Source organism: Cervus elaphus, chromosome 31 (assembly GCF_910594005.1).
Source record: "Cervus elaphus chromosome 31, mCerEla1.1, whole genome shotgun sequence".
NCBI classification, from domain to species: Eukaryota; Metazoa; Chordata; class Mammalia; order Artiodactyla; family Cervidae; genus Cervus; species Cervus elaphus.
In genome coordinates, this window is record NC_057845.1 from 20525040 (window position 1) to 20536143 (window position 11104).

An 11104-nucleotide genomic window follows, 5' to 3' on the forward strand; every position below is an offset into this window, starting at 1 on the left:
AGCTTCCCTGATGTCTCAGTGGTAAAGAACCGCCTGCCAATGCAGGAGATGCAGGTTGAATTGCTGGGTTGGAAGATCCCCGGAGAAGGAAATGGCAACCCACTCCGGTATCCTTGCCTGGGAAATCCCACTGACAGAGGAGCCTGGCAGGCTGTCGTCCGTGGAGTCGCAAAATAGTCGGACACGACTGAGCGACTAAAACAACATTTGTTTTTCTCTTTCTGGCTCCACTTTTTTTTTTTTTGCAGGGGGTGGTAGAAAGATTTGGGGTGTTGCCAAAGGAAAAAGTGTTATTTCCTTTCACCAGGCCGTGTGGCTTTGTGGGACACATGCTAGCTTAAGCTTCAAGACACTTGAATAGTAACTGTGCTACTTTGGACAGATCATTTCATCTCCCTGAGCTCCTGTTATTTATTTATAAAATGAGGATAACAATATTTCCACTAACTACTGCACAATGTGGTTAACATGATTAAATGAGATATTATATGGAAGCATTTATCAGCTGCAAGGTATGGCCCTGGTGTGATGTCTGTAGGGGTCATTTTGTTTTCCTTAGAGCAGATGCTGGTGTTGGGGCACTGGGGGAGTAGGGGAGACCCCACACCAGTTCTCTCTCATCAACCCAGGTCAGAGAGGCTGGAAGGAGAAAGAAGTAGGGTCCGTCTTTAGTTGGCAGCTCCCATTTCTCCATTAATATGCACAGAGAAATACTTTTCAGGCTTTTCCCCTCCATGCAGTAAAAGTCCTTTCCTTTAAATGTTAGAGAAGCTCATTAACTACCCCAGGCTCGTCTCCAATTCTGCTGCTTGATCTAGACCTGTGTTGTCCCAGAACAGTAGCCACTAGAGGTTATTGAATTCTTGGGATGTGGCTGCTTGAAACTCTGTGGGAATAATAACAACCCCCCAAACTGAAATATCTTGTTAATATTTTTAACATTGATTACATGCTTTAAAGTTAATATTCTAGAGATAATCAGTTAAATAAAATATATTAAAATACATTTATGTTTCTTTTGACTTTTAAAAATGTGGCTGCTATAAAATTTATAATTCCATGTATGGCTCACTTTGGTGCTTCTGTTGGCTAACACTGCCCCAGACGGACAGAGGGGAAGGACAGACCTGAGTCTGATGGCTTTATTTACATGCCTCTTGTGTTTCTCAGGGTCTGTGTGCCCTGTGTGGGGCTCTCTTTCCTTGTCAGTCCAGTTCTTAGGCAGCTAGTTCTTTCAAGAAGAACATGAAGAAATCAAAGATCAGTAGGACGACTATTCCATCACATGGTAGAGCAGAGGCACCCAGTATGCATTCATTCATTCATTCATTTACTCTTGCATTTAATTAAAATAGAGAAATTTGGTAAGTTCATATTTTGAAAATTCACTCTAATGAATTCTGCAAAAGGAGTGATACTATGACTGGATTTTGTTCTGTCCTGTGTCTAAGTCACTTATTAGAATCTTATCTATAGAAGCATATTTAGCTGCATTTCCTATCTCCCTTATGAAAGTCTAGATGCTTTGACATCATGGAATGTGTTTTACATACCTTGCTTTGTAACTAACAGTTGCAACAGCTATTGTTGTTGAATATTACAGGTAAAATAAGTTATATAATGAGTCTGTTACTTTATCTTCCTGACCACAATGATAATTGGAACTTAAAATGCTGTATAATTAATTTGATATTGATGATATATGCATTTTTTAAAATGTGGCTTAAGATGCATTGAATTGTCTTTGTGCAAAAACGTCTTATTTTCAAATTATCCTTTTAGAGAGGATAAACTCTTCCCAGATTGAATTTTCGACTGATGAAGAAACACTGTTCCTAAAATACAGTCTCCACCCACTTTTGTCATCTCAGCAACAAACTAAAAGTCGTTACAGGAACAAGCTGACAAACCCTGTATGAAGTAGGAGAAGGACAATAAAAGTAGAACAATCATCTCATTAACCTGGCAGGTCGGGGAATGAAAGCTCAGCAGGCCAGTGGAGCAGGTTGGAGTGGGAAACAGTCAAACAACACAGTGAACTCGCAGCACGCTGCCGGCCCAGCAAACCCGCAGACTCTGAACAGCCTCCCCCAGCGTAGAAGGGAGGTTTGGGGGAAGGGCTGGGATCAAAGAGAAGCAGGCGACACAGCCAGAGCCGTGTCTGCTCTTTGAGCAAAGATAATGGAATCCTCTCTGGGGTGAAGAGGATGAACACACAGAGAGATTTGAAAACATAACAAACCAGAGCTGATTGGATTCCTTTATTCCATACCTTGAACTCATCAGGCTTGTCCTCAGTTCCAAAGCTCTCTATATTGACTTACAGGGTTAGAAAAATAAGTCAAAGGGTATCCCGTTGAGGGTTTTGCAAACTGTGGGTTGCACCTCCTTAGTGTGTGAAACCAGTGGGTGGAGATTTGCCTGTAAAAAATGAAATGGAAAGGAGGAGGACTTGCAAGTACTAAGGATAAATATTGCTCTCTGAAGTCTTTGTCATGTGTGCTCATGTGTATTCATGTACATGTATGTGTTTGGTATCAGTAAGACATATTTCTTATTGTGGGTCTCAGTCAAACTGCAAAACTCAGCAAAAACTGATCTAGTCTGTCCCATTGCCTTACTGTTGAGGAATACTGAAATCAATTCTAGAAAATGAAGCCTTCAGGGTTAGAGGTTTCATGAAGCTCCCCGACTAATCCTCAGTCAGGGTATTCTTGCATTCCACAAAGGTAGGGAATGTCAGACTCCACCCAGCACCTCAACAAAAGCCGTCAAGTCTTCAGGAAAGAGCTCTAGGATCAGGCATTTCATTCTGATGAGGCTAATGCTCTTTGTCAGAAACTGTGGGCAACCTTCCTTTTAAGCCCCCAATTAAGGAGAAGGAATGAAAAAAAAAAAAATAGTATGCCTCAAATGTGAGCCTGCCTCTCGGCCACTCTTCATTAGAGAACCCGCAAACTGTGGACTCTATTTAAGGAAAGTTTGGGATGGTTTGGGGGAAAAATGAAACACCCCTTTCTCTTTACTCCCAACTTTGCCCTCATCATTCATACTTATCTCACCTTGATTTATGTCTTGAAATGTTCATCAAATTTAGCCTACAATTTGCTTTAAGATTTAAAAGTTGACAGGGATGAATAAAGGACCAGACAGAGAAAAGAGCAGACACTAAGAGATTCTAGCAGAATGTGAAGATATTCTCCCATCCACTCTAGAAAATCACCAGTGACAAAGCGACCAGATTGATTTCCAAGTCTCAAGGAATCAGAAATGAAACTCAGCTTCGACTGATGAAGCAAGGGTCCTAAACGACAGGCTGTGTTATTTCCGTAAAACATCTAAGAGAATGAAAGGGGCGAGAAAACCATTCGCTGAAAAGATGTCTTGAGTAAAGTCATGTAACAATAAAAAGGTGGATCTCTTCCCACCCAGGGGCAAAAGAAGGTACTAAAGGTTTTCCAATGGTGTGGTCACTAAAAACACCATTTAAAGATGAGCACATTTCTTTATCGCCTCAGAAATCAGAGTAGAGCATCTGAAACCTAAGCTGTAGGAAATCCTGCTGCTCAGATGAACTATCCACTGTGACGCTGAAACAGCCCTATCACTTTCAGAGCAGGAGGCTGCCTGGCTTAACCCTCCTGGGCATTCAGTTCAGTGAAACAGACATTCCCTCAGCTGTATCAGAGACACGCATGTTAGCTGTAATTACGGTCTGCTAATCTGGTGCAGCCTTAGTCAAACAAACAGAATCAGCACGTTATCATTAGGATGGCCACGCAGTCTCTCTCTCACTGGTCTGGGACAGAGAAGACATTTGAAGAGTTGACTTGCTCTTTCCAGCTCTGCCTCCATTTAATCTTCGAGGAGCTCAGTTTCTCCAAAGGAAGAAATGTGTGTCACCCTCCTGTCTCACAGAGTGGCTGGGAAAAACACAATAAAGGCAGTGTTTAAACATGTCATAACTGGGCATGGAATTGCTGTGCATGAATGTGTCCCATCCCACCCCCTCTTTTCCATCTACCCTGGGAAACTGGCATGGAATGGGGCGCATTCTCTTCTTTTTCTGTGCTTGCTTTTCCCAGGCCTCCTCTCCTTTCGGTTAAGCAAGTCTGAAGCCTTGGGAACATGCTGTCATAGTTTAGATGCAGAGGAGTATTTAAAGTTAAGTGACTGGTTTCTTTTTTTTTTTTTTTCCATTTATTTTTATTAGTTGGAGACTAACTACTTTACAATATTATAGTGGTTTTTGCCATACATTGACATGAATCAACCATGGATTTACATGTATTCCCCATCCCGATCCCAAGTGACTGGTTTCTTGAAGAGTCCCTAATTCTTAATCAGAAAAATGAATCTCTAACAGTAGGAATTTCGTTAGCGGGAAGCTGGATGAAGAAAATGAAAGCAAAGGGAAGCCGGATATTAGAGGTAACTTGAGGAAGGGTCTTGTCAATAGTTCCTTCAGATTTTACCATAAGAGGCAAGGCTTAACCTCATTTGTAAGCCCTTCCTCTGCACTTGTCTTTTTCCTTCTTCCCTCCCTACTGTCAACCCTCTTTCCTTCCTTTTTTGAAATATGATGTTTTTTAGAGCAGTTTTAGGTTTACAGCAAAACTGAGGGCAAGGTACAGAGATTTCCCATGTCTTCCCTGCCACCACACCTGCATAACTTCTCTTGTTATCAACATCAGTCAATAGAATGGTAATTTTTTTTTTTTAAACCAAAGATTTCTAATGACACAGAATGATTACCCAAGTCCACAGTTTACCTTAGGATTCATCCTGGGTATTATATATCTATAGGTTTGGACAAATGTATAATGACATATATTAATCATTAAAATGTCATACAGAGTATTTTCACTGCCTAAAATACTCTGTCCTCTGCCTTTTCATCTCTCTCCGGCTGTTTCCACTGATCTTATTGCCCCCATTTTTGCTTTTTCAAGAATGTCCTGTAGTTGGAAGAGTGTCCTGTCGTTTCACAGTTTTGTGTTTTAAATTTCAGATTGATTGCTTTCACTTAGTAACATGTATTGAAGTTTCCTCCATGTCTTTTCATGGACTGATAGCTCATTTCTTTTTTTAGCACTAAATAATATCCCATTGCTTCTCTGGTAGCTCAGCTGGTAAAGAATCCGCCTGCAATACAGGAGACCCCGGTTTGATTCCTGTGTCGGGAATATCTTCCAGAGAAGGGATAGGGTACCACTCCAGTACTCATGGGATTCCATGGGGGCTCAGACAGTAAAGAATCTGCCTGAAATGTGGGAGACCTGGGTTTGATCCCTGGGTTGGGAAGATACCCTGGAGGAGGGCCTGGCAGCCCACTCCAGTATTTGTGCCTGGAGAATTCCATGGACAGAGGAGCCTGGCAGGCTATAGTCCATGGGCTTGCAAAGAGTGGAACATGACTGAGCAACTAACCCTTTCACTTTCATTCATGAATGTAGACTGTCTTTTCATTTACTTAGTTCTTTGATTTTGTTTATCAGAGTTTTGTAGTTTTCCTCAGTCATCTTGCACATATTTTGTTAGATTTGTTTTAATACCTGAGTGCTTCATTTTTGGAGGGTACTAGTATAAATGATGTTATGTTTTTAATTGCAAATTCCATTTGTTCATTCTTGGTTTGTAGGAAATCGATTGACTTTTGTGTATTAACCCTGTATCCTGCACTTTCCTCCATTTTTATCAATTATTTATAAACGTCTACCTTGTGGTAGCAGTCTGTACTCTGGAAGCTCAGAGTTTAGTGAGCAAGGGAGATAGATAAATATAAAAGTTAAAAGCATGTGTGATCAGTCCAGTATCATTTCATGGGTTTACAATTAGCTACTGACATTCGAATTCTGGGAAGATGACACAGCAGGAGATGAAATATGTGTTTCTTGTGTTGTATCATCCTGTCTGTGCTTTTCAAGGACTGTTGAACGTCCCACACCTTCTAAGTATTCTGTGTATATATATATTTTAATTAGAGTATAATTGATTTACAGTGTTGTGTTCATTTCTGCTATGCAGTGAAGTGAATCAGCTATACGGACACATCTCTTCTGGCCCTCTTGGACTTCCCCACCCCATCTCACCTACCTAGGTCATCACAGAATACTGAGCTGAGCTCCTTGGGCGATACAGCAGGTTCTCACTCGCTATCTGTTTTACACATGATAGTGTATATATGTCTATCCCCATCTCCCAGTTTGTCCCACCCTCCCCTTCCCCGCCTGTGTCCATATATCCGTTCTCTATGTCTCCATATCTATTCGTGTCCTACAAGTAGGTTCATCCATACCATTTTTCTAGGTTTCACATATAGTCATTATTTATATCCACACGTATATATCCACATATATGTGATATTTGTTTTTCTCTTTCTGAACCTTCTTATTCTGGTAAGTTTCTAAAAATTACAGACTTGAATTTGTTTACATTAAAAACTTTAACTTTGTTCTACTTTTGATGGTCACTTTTTCATTGTTTCTTTACATCCTAAGTTTTTAAGAGAACTTTAAAAACCAAACTTAAAGAACTTCATGATGAGCTAGGAATTTAAAGCTTTTTAATTAAAACAGAAAAGATATTTTAGAAGAGACTCATGCACACTTTTTTATATTTTTTTCCTAAAAAAAAAAACAAAACTATTTTTGTCACATTCTTTCCTTAAAAATAAATTTGCCTGTTGAAGATAAATAAAAAACCAAACAAAAAGCTATCCCCCCGCCCCCACAAAAACCCCAAATGTGATTATAAGGGACATATGAAAGAGGTCCTTCTAACTGGACCTTGATGGTCCAGGGAGACTTTTTGGAGAGGTATGATGTGAGTCTTATAGTCTTATATTAGCCTCAGCCTTGCAATTTTTTTATGGCTGAGTTTTGTTTGTTGTGCAGTGCCAAGATAATTTTGATTCACAGAGATAAATCGTTGCAAGTAGTGACAGTTTTAAAATGCCTTATCTCAGGATGCTTTTTTATAAAAAGACATGGAAGAGAAGGTCGACACAAAAATGAGATTCTGGCTTGAGTGACTCTGCGGATGACAGCACCAACACCCAAAACTGAATACATGCCAGAGGGTAATTTCCAGGAAAAGTTCAGCTTCTGACATTTTGTGTTTAAGATATTTCACATCAGAAGATAGGAAGCATCCTATGACCATAGAAATAATTGGTTCGTTGAAAATCAAGCATGAATATATATATGTTTTAAAGTTGCAAAGCCTCATTTTCCTCTGACATCTTGTGGCCTGCTTTTGATAAAATTTTAATGGTTTGTGTATGAAACTCTTCACTTCTGGAAGTTCATGCAGCTGCTTAGCTTGTTGTTCAGAATTCTGCTGCTTCATCATCTCAGATGAATCTAGACCAATGTCATTTTACATTTAGCCAAGTGAGAATGGTTCACAGAGGCTCTTGTGTCCTTTCTGAATGTTACAAATGTCTAAGCTAGGTCATGCCACTACTCATCTCCCTTAGTCAAGCTGAATTAAAATGTGTTTATTTAATGGATGGCTTGTTATCGAGAAAACCTTTCTTGATGTTTCCTAGCAGTAGGACACCATCACTGTTCATTTACTTATTTAAATCCAGTGGAATTAGAGGCTAGGTCCTTCTGCTATTTTTAAGGTAAATGATGTTATTACTTTGCTAGGGCTGCTATAACAAAGTACCTAGGACTCAGTTAGCATCAACTCTCAGTTACTCAGTCACATCCGACTCTGCAGTGCTATTGGCTACAGCCCGCCAGGCTCCTCTGTCCATGGGATTTCCCAGGCAAGAAGTTTGGAGTGGGTTGCCATTTCCTTCTCCAGGGGATCTTCCTGATCCAGGGATTAGGTGGCTTAAATAGTAGATGTTTATTTCGCATAGCCTGGAGATTGGAAGTCCAAGATTAAGATCAAGGTCAAGATCAAGTTGTCTTGGACCAAGGTGATGGTTTGGTTTCCTCTCTGGCCCTTTTCTTTGGCTTGCAGATAGAGGGCCACCCTCTCCCTGCCTTTTGTCATGGTCTTTTCTCTGTGTGAACCTCCTTGATGTCTGTGTGTGTTAAAATTTCCTCTTATTATGAAGACACTAGTCAGATTGGGTTAGGGCCCTCCTTAATGGCCTTTTTAAAAATTAAGTGTTACTTTAAATATTTTATTTCCAAATATAGTCACATTCTGAGACACAGGTTGGAGGTTAGGACTTCAATACACAAACTTGGGGGGTGGTCACAGTTCAGCCCATGTTATGAGTAAATATTTTGCCTTGGGTATTGTAAAAATGACAATAAATTTAAGTTTTCTGTATAGCTTCACAGCTTCTTCATTTTGTTTGCATTTTCATTTAAGACAGGAAAGATTTTATCCAAACCCATCAGAGAAAAAATGGATAGCTTGGGTCTGTAACAAAGTATCATTTTTGAAAAGCATTTTTAAAAAGCAGTAATTGTATATGAGGATATACACTGCCACATGCAAATTAACTGATTGGACCACAGCTTTTCCACATTTAAAATAGAATAAACTTCCCTGTAAAAGCAATACCTGGGTGACGTTTTTAACTTGAGTATTTCTCTCCTTTTTCTTCTACCTCTCCTTCAACAGAATCCACACCATTGTCCACATAACCCTTCTCAAGGGCAGCCGTGTCCACACGGGCCTCAGAAAACTCTCCTTCCTGCATGCGCTCACCCATGTACCAGTGAACAAAGGCATGCTTGGCAGGCATCGGGTCAAACCTGTGATCTAAGCGAGCTCAGGCCTTAGTGATGGCTGTGGTGTTGCTCAGCATGCACACGGCTGACTGTCCTTCGGCCAGGAGTCTGCCAGGTATTACAGTGGGAGGCTGGTAGCTAATGTCAACTCTGAAGCCAGTGGGGCACCGTTCCATGAACTGGATGGTCCCCTTGGTCTTGATGATAACAGTGGCAGTACTGACATCTTTGGGAACCAAATCGCCATTGTACAATAGGCAGCGGGCCATGCATTTACCACGGTGAAGGTCACATTTCACCATCTAGTTAGCTGGCTCAAAGCAAGCACTGGTGACCTCTGCTACAGAGAGCCTTTCATGGTAGGCTTTCTCAGCAGAAATGACAGGGGCATATGTGGCCAGGGGAAGTGGCACCAGGTTGGTCTGGAATTCTGTCAGATCAACATTCAGGGTTCTAGGACTTCCCTGGTGGTCAAGTGGCTAAGACTCAACACTTCCATGGCAGCGGGCATGAATTCCATCCCTGATCAGGGAATTAAGATCTTGCAGTGCAAAAGTGGCCAAAATAAATAAATAAAAACAAACCAACAAAAAAGCACCAGGCATTCAGAGTTCCATCAAACCTTAGGGAAGCAGTTATGGAGGACAAACCTTGATGTTTAGGTTAGTAAATGTTGGTTACTCAATATCAAGGTTTCTAAAACAGACGTCATAGGTGCCCTCATTGTCTACCATGAAAGCACAGCCAGAGTGCTTCAGGAGGCGTGGGTGGTGATGATGGAGTTGTAGGGCTCAACTACAGCTGTGGAAACCTGGGGTCACTGAGTAAATGGAGAACTCCAGCTTGGACTTCTTGGCATAATCAACAGATATTTCACCAGCACGGAGGTGAGCCTAGAACCAGTTCTCTTGGTGGAGAACCGAGGAGCCTTGCAGACCTGTGACTGGTCAGTCAGTTTCTGAGTTTGGTCCATGATGAGGTTAGGGATCCGCTTGCCAGTCAGTTCAGTTCAGTCGCTGAGTTGTGTCTGACTCTTTGTGACCCCATGGACTGCAGCACGTTAGGCTTCCCTGTCCATCACCAACTCCTGGAGCTTGCTCAAACTCATGTCCATTGAGTTGGTGATGCCATCCAACCATCTCATCCTCTGTCGTCCCCTTCTCCTCCTGCCCTCAATCTTTCCCAGCATCAGGGTCTTTTCCAATGAGTCAGTTCTTTGCATTGGGTGGCCAAAGTATTGGAGCTTCAGCTTCAGCATCAGTCCTTCCAATGAATATTCAGGACTGATCTCCTTTAGGATGGACTGGTTGGATCTCCTTGCAGTCCAAGGGACTCTCAAGAGTCTTCTCCAACAACACAGTTCAAAAGCAGCAATTCTTCTGTGCTCAGCTTTCTTTATGGTTGAACTGTCACCTGGCCAGTGGTGTACTGAAAAAACGTTGGGCATAGTTACTGGCAACATCTTCCTTGTCTGTGATGAGCTGCTCAAGGTGGAAGAGCTGGCGGTATGTGCCTGTGTGAACTTCATCAATGACTGTGAGTTCCAGGTCTGCAAAACTGCCCTAGGCACATGCCTCCCAGCACTTCTCTCTGTGAAGATGTTGTTGAAGGAGTCGTCTCCTACCCCAGTGGTCTTGTCACTTGGCATCTGGCCATTGGACCGGGTGCCATGTTTCAAGCGGTAGAGCTACCAGCCAGCAATGCTGATCTGGACACCATCCTGGCCAGCATGGATGGAGATGCACTGATACAGAGTTGTTATTTTATGGCTGCCCAGGGATGGCAGAGAGGAGAAAGCGAGGTTGTTGCTTCTTACAGAGCAACTCATCGGCAGTAGATGTAAGAGAACTGGCTTTGTTTATATTTTTGAAGGGACTCAGAACCACGCCTTCCCTCCTCCACTGGAAAAAGGGAGGGAAATCGTCTCTTCTGGAACATGTCTTACGTAATGCAGTATTACTCAGTCTTTTTGCTGACCCAAAATGTAGACACGTAAGAGGGATATTACATAGCCACAACAAATGAATGGCTTGCTAAGAGCTCGAGTTGTGAAATCTCTTACTTAAAAGCTGTATGACTTTGTCCAAACTAAGGATATTGCCTAAGCCACTTTAAAACAGAGATCTCTATAATACCATGACCCGAGAAGAGAGAAGGGTATTTTTCTCTCCTGTATCAGCTCACAGTGAGGTAATGCACAGAGTGGGAGGAGCAGATCGGTCTGTCCTTAAAAGACGGCTTCCATCTCTGGGCCCATCACGGCTGTTGCAGTTCTTGCCATCACACCTTCATCTCAGCCATCGGGAACAGAAAAAGGAGAAAGAAAAGCTCACCTACATTTCTTTTAATGTCTAGGTTGGCATATAAGTTCACATATATCCCATTGGTAAACAAGTCATATA

At 41.7% G+C, this 11104-nt stretch overlaps 1 pseudogene; it reads right to left on the minus strand.

The window, feature by feature from the left end:
• Positions 1–8545: 8545 nt before the first annotated feature.
• On the minus strand, positions 8546–10530 carry LOC122687296 (annotated as a pseudogene).
• Between the last annotated feature and the right edge of the window lie 574 nt (positions 10531–11104).